Genomic DNA, 12,372 nt, shown 5'->3' on the forward strand with positions numbered 1-12,372 from the left:
CAGGGTCAGTGATTTTTGCTAATAGCAAACTTCTGGGAGAAAAAATTGATCCAAAGATGGTAATCCAGTTTTCTCAAGAGAGTAGGCCTGCCTTCTAAAAAAGCATGGACCTTCAAGAAGCCAGGAGGAGCTTAGTGCCCTAGAGAGGCAAGTCCCTGCTAAGCGTTCCTCCCCAGAGCCCGCCAGGCCCAAGTTGCCCCTCTTTGCTGCTGTCTTCTCTTCCCAACTCCTTCCTCCCTACTTTTAATCCTACAGCAAACCTTAACTCTCCCCTCTCCCTGACCCTCTCTCTGCTGGGCACCAAGGGGCTGGCCTGTGTTTAGAACACTGGGGGCTTTGTGCAGGAGCCTGTCAGAGGAGAGTTTCGATTCTGACCGGAGCTCCTGGAGGCTTGGAAGGGTGACACTGATTGAGAGAAGCTGGTGGGGATGGGAGCTGGGGCTGCCGCACTGGGAGCCTGTCCTGGGTTCAGGCCCAAACTGGGCTTGCGACTGCCCTGGATTAGGGGAGCGTGAGGTTGGGGTCTTATCAGCCTGGACTCCACTGCCCACTTGGGTGGCAGTATTCTTTGGCTTCCCCCTGCCCGGGCCACTTAGCTGAGCATTCAATGCCTTCCCTCTGGAGCCACCATTTACCTCCTTGGCCCCTGCTCAGACCCTGCCCTCCAGCCACACTGGTCTGCTGGCTGCCCCCAAACTCAACTTGTGCTTTTCTGCTCCCTCTCTGCTCAAAAGGTCTCTTGATCCCTGCTTTCAAGGCCCAGCCAAAATGCCACCTCCTCCAGGGAGCCTTCTCTGATCTCTCCTCACTCCTAACTCCATCCTTCTCATGTCACTGCCATGTTGAGATGGTTCTAGTTGAACATGCCCTGTCTCCCCTGCCAGAGGGCAAGCCCCAGGCCCTGAGTGGGAAGGAGCGTGCGATGCTGCAAATCCCATGGCGTGTTTCTTGTGTCTGGCCCTGTGTATGTTCAAGTAGAGATTTTTGAATGGCATATTTGTGTTTTTGCATGGATAGGAGGATCTGTTCTGTGCGTGAAACGTAGCTTCAGCCATGTGAGATGCATTTGTTGGCAAATTTATCAGAGGATGCAGAATAAAGTCTCCCAACCCTCTCCCTAGAAGGGCCTGGGACAGATATGGAGAGCTTATTTTTCCTTTCTCCCATCCCCCAGCGCTGCTCAGACAGAGGCTGTGCTGCTGAAGAATTCTAAAGGAGGGGAAGTGCTCCCCAGTGCCTCCCAGACCTCCCGCCCAAGAGAGGCGGTGGCCTGGTGACCTTGTGGCAGCAGTGTGCTCTCCCGGGGCTCTGCCGTCCCCTTGGGAGGCTGCCATATGCTTTCCGGACGTCCGGGTCTCATTATGCTCCAACTCGAAAATTCATCTTGTCTAATTGTGCTCGAGGCCTGAGTGAATTTAGGAACTATTAGCCAGGCTCTGTGGGCCGGGAATCTCCATGGCAACAGAGGATGCGTCCTAATGAACTGCGTCCTTGGAGACTGGCTCAGGGGTCCCCCACCCACCCCTCTGTATGGATTGCTACTACCCCTGTTGCTTGGCAGGGACGGTAGAGGACCTGGGCTGGGGAGAGGTGACGGAAACAGCCTCTGCGGCAGCCACCCAGGCCCCTGTGGTGTAGTCCACTATTCCTCCCAGCGCTGCAGGCATGAAAGATACTCACAGATGATCCCACAGCCTCATTGCTGGCCAGGGGGTTTCCCTTCCTCCACAGAGAAAGAAACACAGACCCCTTCATCTAAAATACACACACAGACGCACACACACAATTCCAGTGGTTTGAGTGCTGTTTGTTTTCCAAATCTTTCTAAAATGTAGAAGTTGCGGTCCCCTCCAGGAGGCCTTCCTGGAATGTTTGCCTCTCTCCCAGCCCTGTTTTGCCACTCTGCTTGGTTTGTGCATCTGGGATGTTTTTCATCACAGTCTGCCCAGAAGTGGACTTAGGCAAGTACATACCAGGTTTGCTTCCCGCCAGGTGACAAGCTCCTCCAACACAGTCAACCCCCACCTTCCTCTTCGGAGGAAGCTCAGCCTGAGGGAGAAAGGGGTCTTTGCTAGCAGCCTCTCTCTACCCTCAGTCCCACCCCAGGGACCAGGCCCGGGAGCTTCTCTTTTGATGTGGCTCCCAGGACCTTCAGAGACCTTCCTGCCTCTGTGACTGCGGGTGATGGCCCTGCGCCAGGCGCTTTGCCTTCTCCACCTGAGGAGGAAGGGGATCCCCTAAAACTGGGCCTTTGGTGAAGGAGTGGAAAAGAAAAGGAGACTTGAGGAAATAAAAACAGTAAGCCAGGAACAGCCCTGGCCACAGCCCCCAGCCTCCTGGTTGCGAGACCTCCAGGCCCCTGGCCCTACTGCCCCTGGGCCTGCTCACCTACAGGAAGACTGTGTAATGTGGGAGGAGGGTTGGAGGGCAGAGGTGCAAACCCAGCGATTTCTCCACATCCACAACTCCTTCTCAGCTGTCCTGCTGAGTCTCAGTCTTCAGAAATGACCTGGAGAGAGAGGAATGAGTAAGGAGGAGGCCACCTGTCTGAGTTTTAATTAAAAGGGACAGGGCACCTCCCAGTGGCACTCATGACGCGTGTGGGTCTCCATTGAGGAGGGTGGGGTGGTATGCAGGTGTGTGGGTGTGTGAACAGTTGATAGAGTAGAGATCTGAAGATCTATCCAGAAAGCTGAGTTTTCTCCCCTCTCCTCCATATCCACTCCCCTTAGTGCAGCAAACATTACTTGAGCATCTGCTGTGTGCCAATCCCTGTGCCAGGCCCTGGAGATGTAGGAATGGATGAGATACAGCCCCTGGCCTCCATGAATGGGCAGAGGGTGGGCACTGAGGTGTTGAGGGACCCACCTCTCACTGGACCCCTTCATTTAGCCAACATCCCCTGAGCTCTGCCTGTGTGCTGCCTTTTAGATGGTCCTGAGGATGAAGTGGTGAATGCGGCGGTGGGGAGCACAGGGTCTGACCAGGCAACTGTTACAGGATTATGCGGGTTGGGGGGTCAGGCACCCAGAGGAGGAGCAGCTAATGCAGCCTAGGGCACTAGGAAGGCACTAAAGCAGAGACCAGAAGGAGGAGGAGGATTTGGCCAGGTGGACAGTTGGGAAGAGTGACCAAGGTAGAGGAAACAGTGGCATGTGCCAAGGCCCGGAAGAGAGAAACGAAGGCTTTGAGGAACAGAAAGGAATTGAACACAGTGAGGGCATAAATGTGCCATGGTGAGGCCAAAGCCAAGAGAGCCGTCATAATCCAAGATGTAAGGACCGTGGGCTTGATTCGGAGGGCAGAGGAGGGAGCTGTGCGCTGTGCAGGGGAATGGCACCAGATTTAGATTTTTAAAAGGCCACTCTGGCAAGTATTTTTTTGTGATTGAAAAATTAAAGTATTCTTAGTTTTTCCTTTAAGGCCACTCGGTGCTGTGGAAGGGAACAAGGGAGGGGAAGGGGAGAGTGTTGGAGTGATTGGGATATTTGGCCCAAATGAGGGTCTGACCCCAGGCATACACACGTACATTGTACGTAGATGGTTTCCTTTTTAATTGGAGTACAGTTGATTTACAATGTTCCAGGTGTACGGCAAAGTGATTCACTTATACGTATGTATATGTATATATATCTATTCTTTTTCAGAGTCTTTTCCATTATAGGTTATTAACAGATACTGAATATAGTTCCCTATGCTCTACAGTAGGTCCTTGTTGTTTACCTATTTTATACATTGTACCTAGATGTTTTAATTCAGTTTGATATGGGAATTTCAGGCCACTAAAAGAAAGAAGAGCAAAAAGGGCTCCCACTGCCCTTTGTAATATGTGTCTTTAACCCCTGCCCATCCCTCTCATGTACCAAGTTAAATAGGATCCACCTGTCATCGCCATGGTTTTGCCTACTGAGGTTTCCCCTCATTTTGTTGCCCCTCCTGGGGTAAGGATGGTCGCTGTGAGTTTCATGGTTCTCCACTTCAGTGAAGTTCAGTGAGATAAGCAACGCCCACCTTCTCCCTATCTGAGAACACCAAGAGGCAATTCCTTTCTGTTTTCTAATAGAAATATTTCATGGAAACAAACCTGTTTCCTGGGCAAGAGGGACTGCTTGTACGAGTCTTGCAAACACGCATTTATTTCCCTGGTTGGGACATGTATAATTTTATTTACAGGGAGGGGACACACAGCTTAGCAGTCCCTTGCTTAGAAATGGCTGCCCCTTTGGATTAATACCATCTGTTTCCTCTGAGCGGGAAGGTGTTAAAGAGCCCCCTGCCCAATCTCGGTTTGGGACAGGAGGTGAGAGCTGTCAGGTGGCCTGGGGTTAGGGAGGTGACACACAGCTTTGCAGTCCCTTGCTTAGAAATGGCTGCCCCTTTGGATTAATACCATCTGTTTCCTCTGAGTGGGAAGGTGTTAAAGAGCCCCCTGCCCAATCTGGGTTTGGGACAGGAGGTGAGAGCTGTCAGGTGGCCTGGGGTTAGGGAGTACAGAAGAGAGAAGTGGGCAGGTTGGCTGCGTTAGGATGCAGAGTTATCGCTGTATCCTGTGCACCATTGAAGTCCCAGGGCTAACACAGGGCCTGGCTCCTAGTAGGTGATTCCTAAACTAGTTTGTGGACAGCAGAGTGAATGAATGAGTTGAATGAATGAATGGGGTGGTATGCACAGATGAGTGAAAATTGGCCTGTAACCTCCAAATAATCATAATCTAGTAAGAAAAAACTAATACTAGGCATGATGACAGCAGAACCTTCATGGAGGATGAGCTATGGGGACAGTGCAGGGTCATCTGGCAGATGTCAGGAGTCTGTGTTTCTCAGGTCAGTAAGGTGTTATGAACTGATTGTGTCCCGCCATTCATATGTTAAAGCCATAACCCCTAGTGTGTCTGAATTTGGAGATAGTGCCTTGAAGGAGGTAATTAAGGTTAAACCAGGTAATAAGGATGGGATCCTAATCCTACAGGACTGATGTCCTTATAAGAAGAGGAGGAGACACCAGAAGTGTGTGGCACACAGAGGGAAGGTGGCCGTCTGCAAGCCAGGAAGAGAGCTCTCGCCAGAAACCAACCCTGCTGGCACCTTGATCTTGGACTTCCAACCTCCAGAACTGGGAGGCTGTTTAAGCCATCCGGTCTGTGGCCTTCTGTTATGGCAGCCCTAGCACACTAATACACATGGGGATGCTGTGTCTGAGTTGGGTGGTCGAGGTGAACAGAACAGGGGAAGAGTGCTGCCTCACAGAATTCAGAAGGGCAGCTGGTCTCCTTTGGAGGCTCATCCTGGAACACGTGCACCAGGAGATTCAGAGTAAGAGCCCGGGCTGCGGAGCCAGACTGCTGGGGTCCTGAACAAGTTCTAATCCCTCAGTGTCTTGTCTGTAAATGGGGATAATAATAGTAGTTACTGTTGTAACTCCTTGTTGTACAAGTAGCATCGTGAGCATTACATTTATTTTCCGTGTATAAAGCACTTAACCCTCAGCCCAGCACACAGTAAATCCTCAACAGAGCTGTCCCTCTTCCTCTTTACTGTTTGCTTATCAGTGTTGTCACTCTGGGTGCTCCATTCTCTTAACATGTGTTCCAGGGGCTCCAGCCATTGTTAAGAACGTTCTGGGACCACTTTGAGAGCAGCTTTCAGTACCAGCTCCTAAGGTCGGAAATCAGTTTGACACTTCATGGCCGGCCTCCTCCCCCACCCCCAAGCCATCTTCCCCACCTGGAAAGGACCAAGCTTGTGTCTGAATGACTGTGGATGTGACTAAGTAGATGAACCCTATCACTGAAGGGCAGCGATATGCCCTGAGGATATCCCTAGCCAGTCCTAAGTGGGATTTCACACCAGGAGTTTAAAAAGTGATTTTTTTTGTTTGTTTGTTTAAAAAAGAGGTGATTTGACCTTAACAGTGTGGCAAGAATATGTACATGTCCTTCCCAAGGGACTACTCCAGAAAGGCCAGGGTCTCTCTGTGTAAAGCCGTGATTAAAACAACCACCTCGGGACTTCCCTGGCCATCCAGTGGTCCCGTGCTCCCAGTGCAGAGGGCCCGGGTTCAATCCCTGGTCAGGGAACTAGATCCTGCATGCCGCCACTAAAGATCCCGCATGCCGCAACTAGAGATCCCGCATGCTGCAACCAAAAGATCCCGTATGCGGCAACGAAGATCCCATGTGCTGCAAGTAAGACCCGGTGCAGCCAAATAAATAAATTAAAAACAAAAACAAAAACAAAAAACCACCTCCCTTCTGTGTAAATTCAGTCTGAGTTCCTCATTTTAACATTCCGCTAATGAGTCATGTCTTCTGAGAACCTATGGGAAGGTGGGATTATAGGTGCTTTTGTTTATTTGGTTGTACATTCCTGGGTTTGCCTTTCTGTATTGTGTATTTATCACTTTGATAATTAGGAGAGAATTAAGCAAATTTTTAAGAAGTTTTTAAAATAAAAGAAGAAAAACTCCAGACTCTCAGCTGCCAGGACTGTCCTAGGTCTGTGGTGGCATATTCCAACCTGTATATGCCATCAAAAAGACACATAAAAGTAAAGTAGTTTCACCCTTTTGGAGAGCAATTTGGCAACGTGCTTCACAAGCCATAAAAATGTCCACAATCCTGTGACCTAGTAATCCCACTTCTGGGACTCTGTCCAAAGGAAATAATCCAAGGGTGGGGAAAGGCTCTGTGCATCAAGATGCTCATCACGGCATTATTTATAACTAAAAATTGGAAGCAAAGTAAAGGCTTTACAATATGAGACTGGCTAAGTAAATTAAGCAGCATTTATTCGATGGAGCATTCTGCAGCCATTAAAAAGTATAATACCAAATGCTGTGCATGTGGGAAACTTCCTGCTAAGTGAAAAGGGCTGGACACAAAGTTTTATGCATACCAGGATTATAACTGTGTAAAAAGTTCTTTGGAAAATGCAGATGCTCTGGGATTGAAAAGTGAAGGGAGAATTGACAGGACCTCCACGTGGGCTGAGGGAGAGAAAAAGGGGGAATTCATAGATGGCTTTCAGGTTTGTGGAATGAAAGTCCCATTTACTGGGAGTCATGGTGGCCGAGGAGGAGCAGCCTGGCATGGGGAGAGCAGTAGTTGGTTCCCGATGTGTTTGGTTAGTGTCTGCGAGAATCTAAAGGGATAGGTCTGAAGCTCAGGAAAGAGGTCCAGGTGTCAGGTGGAAATTTCAGAGCCATCAGCTTGTAGAGGGTGTTTAAATCTCTGAGTGTGGATGATCTCAGGCAGGGAAGAGTAGAGGCAGTGGGTTTCATCCATGGATGCCTTCAGAGTCCCTTGCAGGTCCCTCCAGGTCAGTGAGTCAGAATCTCTGGGGTGGTGGCCCATCAGCATTTATTCAGAGCTGCCCAGGTAATTCCCATGGAGGCTAGGGGCTAGTTAAAGTGAAAGAGAAGTGGCAGGTTTGAGCCCCAAGCTCTCTGTGGCTGAGACTGAGGAGGGGAAAAGGCTTCAGAGGTGACTGAGAAGGTGTGGCCAAGGGAAAGTCAAGGAGGAGGGAGAGGTCACCTGCACCAGCTGCCGTCCAGAGGATGGATGAGGATGAGGCCCATTCAGCTCTGGGATTCCTGAGTCTAGAACTGCATAGATGGGCCCTGCAGTGCCCAGCACAGGATCTCACAGGCTGTCAGCGTCTGTTCTGTTGAACTGAACAAAACATTTTTTGGTCAGTTGCTTTCCTTAAAGTAAACGTTTTCCATACCCCAAATTCTGGCCCATGGTCTGCAAGATTTTTGAGCTGCTTCTGGGTGGAAGAGGTCATGTAGAAAATGCAGCTTTGGATATAGAAACGTTGAAATGACGCAAATGTTTTGATAGCTCATGGATACAGTGGGTCAGAATATTTGAAACTGGGACAGAGAAAAATCCAGAGCATAGCTGAACATTGACTTACAGTTCCCCTGATATCTTTGATCAGCCTCTGATGGCTCCAGATAGAGGACAAGTTACTTGAGCCCAGGGGGTGGGCATGGAAGATGCTTTCAGCATCTCCTGGAGCTGCGGGCATGGGGCAGGCACTTTGCAGGTACTCGGTACATCCTCCATTCACTTGATTGATTCGGAGCTGTGGAAAGGGCATCCTGCAATGGAGGGTGCTACAAAAAGGAGCCTTCCCCAAGCGTCCCGAGTCTCCCTGGCTCACCAGGGTGGAGACAGACATTGGGCTTTTGGAGTGGGTGGAGGGGTTAGCAAGGGGCTGCATGGGTTCTGTCGGTCAGACATCCAGACAGGGCACAGAGGGGACAGCAGCGCGTCCATGTTCCACAACGTCTGGGGGTCTCAGCTAGGAAAACACAAATGACTAGGTATGACTTGAACACCGGGGGGAGGGGCTGGAATCATCTGAAAGTTTCTTCACTCTCATGTCTGGTGCCTGGACTGGGGTGACTTAAAGGCTGGGCCCAGCTGTAACTGTGGACGGGAGCATCTACACAGGACATCTCCATGTGGCTTGGGCTTCCTCGTGGCATGGCAGCCTCAGAGGAGTCAGATTTCTTACATAATCACTCAGGGCTCCAAGAACAAGTGTTCAAGCAAACAAGGCAGAAGATCATGACCTCTTAGGACCTAGCCTCAGAAGTCACATAGTGTCACTTCCATACCAGATTCAAGGGGAGGGGACATGGAACCCACCTCAGAGTCCTTTTCAAAAAGTGCTTTTATGGCTAGTCCCTTCCAGCCCCTGTCTAAGGTGGGTCAGACTAGGTCTCCAGGAACACATGCCGTCCCATGTTCATGTCCCCGACTTTCCCGAGACCCCAGGGTGTGTATCATCTTTCAGTCAAAATCAGATGCCCTCAGGCATAGAACCCCATGAAGTAGGGTCTTTGGAGTGAGGACTCCTGTGTGCCTGGCTGCCGGCCTCCGGCTCAGCTGCAGCTACTAGACTAACTTCAAAAAGAGGTTTATAGACTGTGAGATGCCACCCTTGGGAGGGGGCTTTACCACACTTTTCCTGCAGCGTGCCTCTGGGCAAGTGTTTCCTTTCCCTTGGACCTAGGCAACTGAAACCAGACCCAGGGGCCTCAGCATGGCCATTGCAGTCTGAGGGCTGGAAGTCAGAGGCCGTGCAGCGCCCAGGGTTCGGTGATCACGATCTGGCCTCCTATGGCTGGCTACCCATGGCCAGACCCGCAGGTGGTGGTTACAGGGTCCAGGCCTTCTGGGAAAGGGGCCAGCAAGGCAGGTGCTCCCTCCCCCACGCTCTGGTTCCCTGGAAGACTGTGGCCTTGGGGACAACTCCCTTGCCAGGCCAATATGTGCAGCCGGGAGCCCATCTCCCTCTACCTTTGTGTGTGTGTGTGTTGGGAGGCGTACATTTCTGTTTTTCAAGAATTTGGCTCTTTGTGCACCGCAGGGTTTTGTTGGAGGCTGATGTGAGAACCAAGGGTCAGGGAACGCACTCTCCTCTTCTTCCCGGCTCCTCCTCTCCTAAGGAGGGACTGCCCCCAGGAACCCGGACTCTTGAATCCTGAGTGGTTGGAGCCTCAAGGCTTTGTTCTCTGCCCCTCCCCAGCCAGACTCCTAAACGCCTTTTCTCAGGCTTCCCACCAAGGGAGTGATGGGGCTCCAGGAGGGGACTTGGAATTCTTTATCATCGTCGTCATCATCATCGTCATCTGCCTCCTGCTGTGTCCACTATTCCAACCCTCCATCCATCCTTTCAACAGATATTGCAACAAGTATTTACTAAAATCCACCATGTGTTTACTACAACTCGATGCCAGGCACAGAGAGAGAACTCAGACTCAGACCCTGTCCTCCAGGGGCAGCAGAGAGGAAGCTGACTTGTGATGGCAGCCAGTGCAGTGGGAAGTCCCGAGGGCCCTGGATGAGAGCACAGTGGGCCGGGGAAGCAGGGCAGGGCTCGAGGAGAAGCAGCATTTGAACTGGGCCTTGGGGATGGCTGGGATTTGGCCTGGCGGACGGGACAAGGGAACTATTGGTAACAAGAACAGCATGAGTGTGGGGCCTTGTCGGGACCAGGGGTGGAGCTGCCCTGCAGGGGCATATTTGCTACGTCAAGAGAATCTGTGCTCGTCCTCTGGTGCGCCGTCTTCAACCCTTTCTGGCAGAAGGGAAAGAGGATCTGGTGGAGTGGGTCACACCCGCCCATTAGGAACGGTCTTCCTTCTTTCTCCCAGCAGGGTCCATATTTAAGAAGAGGGCCCTGGCTATGTGGGTCAATTTGTGGTCCACACCAAGCATCTAGGCACGAGGTAACGAGAGACTGAACCAGAGGAGGGTCAACGGAGAGGAAAAGGAAGGGGGATCTCTGAACCCTGGGGCTGAGCCTTACCTCCCGCTAGTGGCTGGTGACACAGGAAGTGCTGTGTTGTCTTTGATGGAAGGTTTTCCTGAGCTGGGGAGTAGATGTGTATTTGGGAGGTCACTGGGGTCTCTGTCTTCTCTTTGCCACTGACCTCCCAGCTCCTTCCATTGCCAGGCCTGTTCTCCTGGTCCTTGGCCCCCTCACTGTTGTTCTTTCCCAGAGCCTCCTGTGTGACTTAACCAAAGGCACACAAGCTACTGATGGCAGGCTGCTGCGCTGGCTGCCCAGGGGTGAGCTGGGGTCAGCTGGTGAGGACGTGGGATCTGAGAGCCGATTTTCACCGCACGCCTGTGGCTGGGCCTTTTGGGACTCGTCACTGGCAGTGATGGCAGACAGGCTGGAATGGGGCGGGGGAGTGTAAAGAGGTCCCGTTCAGTACACTAGCTGGACCTGGAATCCGCGTGAGTCATCCAGATTGGCCAGCTAGCGCATCCCTAGGGTGCCTGTAATTGTGTAACCAACCTCTCCCCTCCACCCTCTTAGTTCTCTTGGTGGAAACCTGGCCAGAGACTCAGACACAGAGAGAAAAAGGATGTGGTGATAATTCTACTTGTTATTCAGAATTAACTAGGTGAGTATTTCTGGAGCACCTCTCACAGGGTAGGCATTGAAGATCTCTCAGAAATGGGCCCTGTCCTCAGGGAGTTTGCAGTCCCGCGGCCCGGCACCAGCGGCCCTCAGTAAATGTGGATGGATTCGGCCTAGAGGAAGAGCCCCGGCTCCGCAGGGTGAATGAGGTCTCTGGTGCTTCCACTGGTTTAGGAAGCAAGTGGTGAGCCACTCCCTGCCCTGAAGTTCTGCGTTTTCCTCCTGACCTTGTGGAGGAAGGGCTGGGGGCTGGCTTAGGTCCAGGGGTGCACCCCTTCACTACGGACCCTTAACTTGACATCCAAGACTCTGCTGCCTAGCCCCACCTGTCTTCCGAGGCTTGTCTCCAGACTCCTTTGTTCTAGCAGCAGCAGACTCCTTGCCCTTTCCCGATGGCCCATGAACTTCACCCTCTCTGCATTCACGCCTTGTGCCGTATCCTCTACCCGAAATGCCAGTGCCACTCCTCCCCTCCCTTACCCCTGGTTCCGCACTGCAAATCTGGAATCTGAGTCAAGCTTCAGGCAGACTCCATGCCAGCTTTTCCTCTACTCCTTCATCTCTCTGTTGGGTCAGTCAGGCATTGTTCTGCCTCCTGCTTAGTATTGCTGTTCTGTTGGTTGGCTAACTCAGACACTCACCGGACTGTGAGTTCTTTGATGGCAAAGGTGGAGCTCTTTTTCTTAGCAGGAAGATGAGGCATAGTGGGTTAACTTAGGTTAGGCTCTCAACTCAACCACTTACCACTCTGTGACCTTGGGCAGATAACCTAACAGGTCTGAGCCTCAGTTTTACTGTCTGTAGAATGGAAAAAATAATACCTGCCCCTTAGGATTGTCACTGATATAGGGTAGCTTGGTGCCTGACAAGTATTAAATGTTCCATGAGTGTGGCCTCCCGTTCTGCTTTGCATTTTCTCCTGTGGTCCTAACGCTGTGCCTTGCACAGATGATATATGTTTAGTAATTGTTTGATGAACAAAATGAGTGACTTGAGCTCAGAAATAAACCCAAGCATATACAGTCAACTAATTTTCTACGAGGGTGCCAAGAAAACACAATGGGGAAAGGATTAGTCTCTTCAATAAATGGTGTTGGGAAAACTGGCTATCCACACGCAAAGGAAAGAAATTGGATCCTTATCTTAACAGCATACACAAAAATCAACTTAAAATGGATTAAAGACTTAAATGTAAGGCATGAAACCATAAATCTCCTAGAAGAAAACATAGGGGAAAATCTCCTTGACATTAACCTTGGCAGTGACTTTTTGGATTTGACACCAAAAGCTCAGGCAACAAAAACAAAAACAAGTGGGACTATATCAAACTAAAATGTTCTGCACAGCAAAGGAAACCATCAACAAAAAGAAAAGGCAACCTATGGATTGAGAGAACATATTTTCAAACCATATATCCACTAAGGAACTA

At 50.8% G+C, this 12,372-nt stretch overlaps 1 protein-coding gene and 1 long non-coding RNA gene across 4 annotated transcripts in view; one reads left to right on the forward strand and one right to left on the reverse strand.

The window, feature by feature from the left end:
• CORO2B (coronin 2B) overlaps nt 1-12,372 on the forward strand; it is a 140,406-nt gene that overhangs the window by 19,708 nt on the left and 108,326 nt on the right. The window lies entirely within an intron of this gene.
• On the reverse strand, nt 1,877-10,546 carry LOC137759996 (uncharacterized). 2 transcript variants are annotated; one of them, XR_011073222.1, is made up of 4 exons: nt 10,323-10,546; nt 7,532-7,669; nt 2,389-2,509; nt 1,877-2,049 (listed from the first exon to the last, which is right to left on the reverse strand). It is a non-coding gene; the product is annotated as an uncharacterized lncRNA (long non-coding RNA). The 2 variants fall into 2 exon arrangements; XR_011073223.1 differs by lacking the exons at nt 1,877-2,049; nt 2,389-2,509 and adding an exon at nt 6,847-7,398.

This window comes from Eschrichtius robustus, chromosome 1 (assembly GCF_028021215.1).
Source record: "Eschrichtius robustus isolate mEscRob2 chromosome 1, mEscRob2.pri, whole genome shotgun sequence".
NCBI classification, from domain to species: Eukaryota; Metazoa; Chordata; class Mammalia; order Artiodactyla; family Eschrichtiidae; genus Eschrichtius; species Eschrichtius robustus.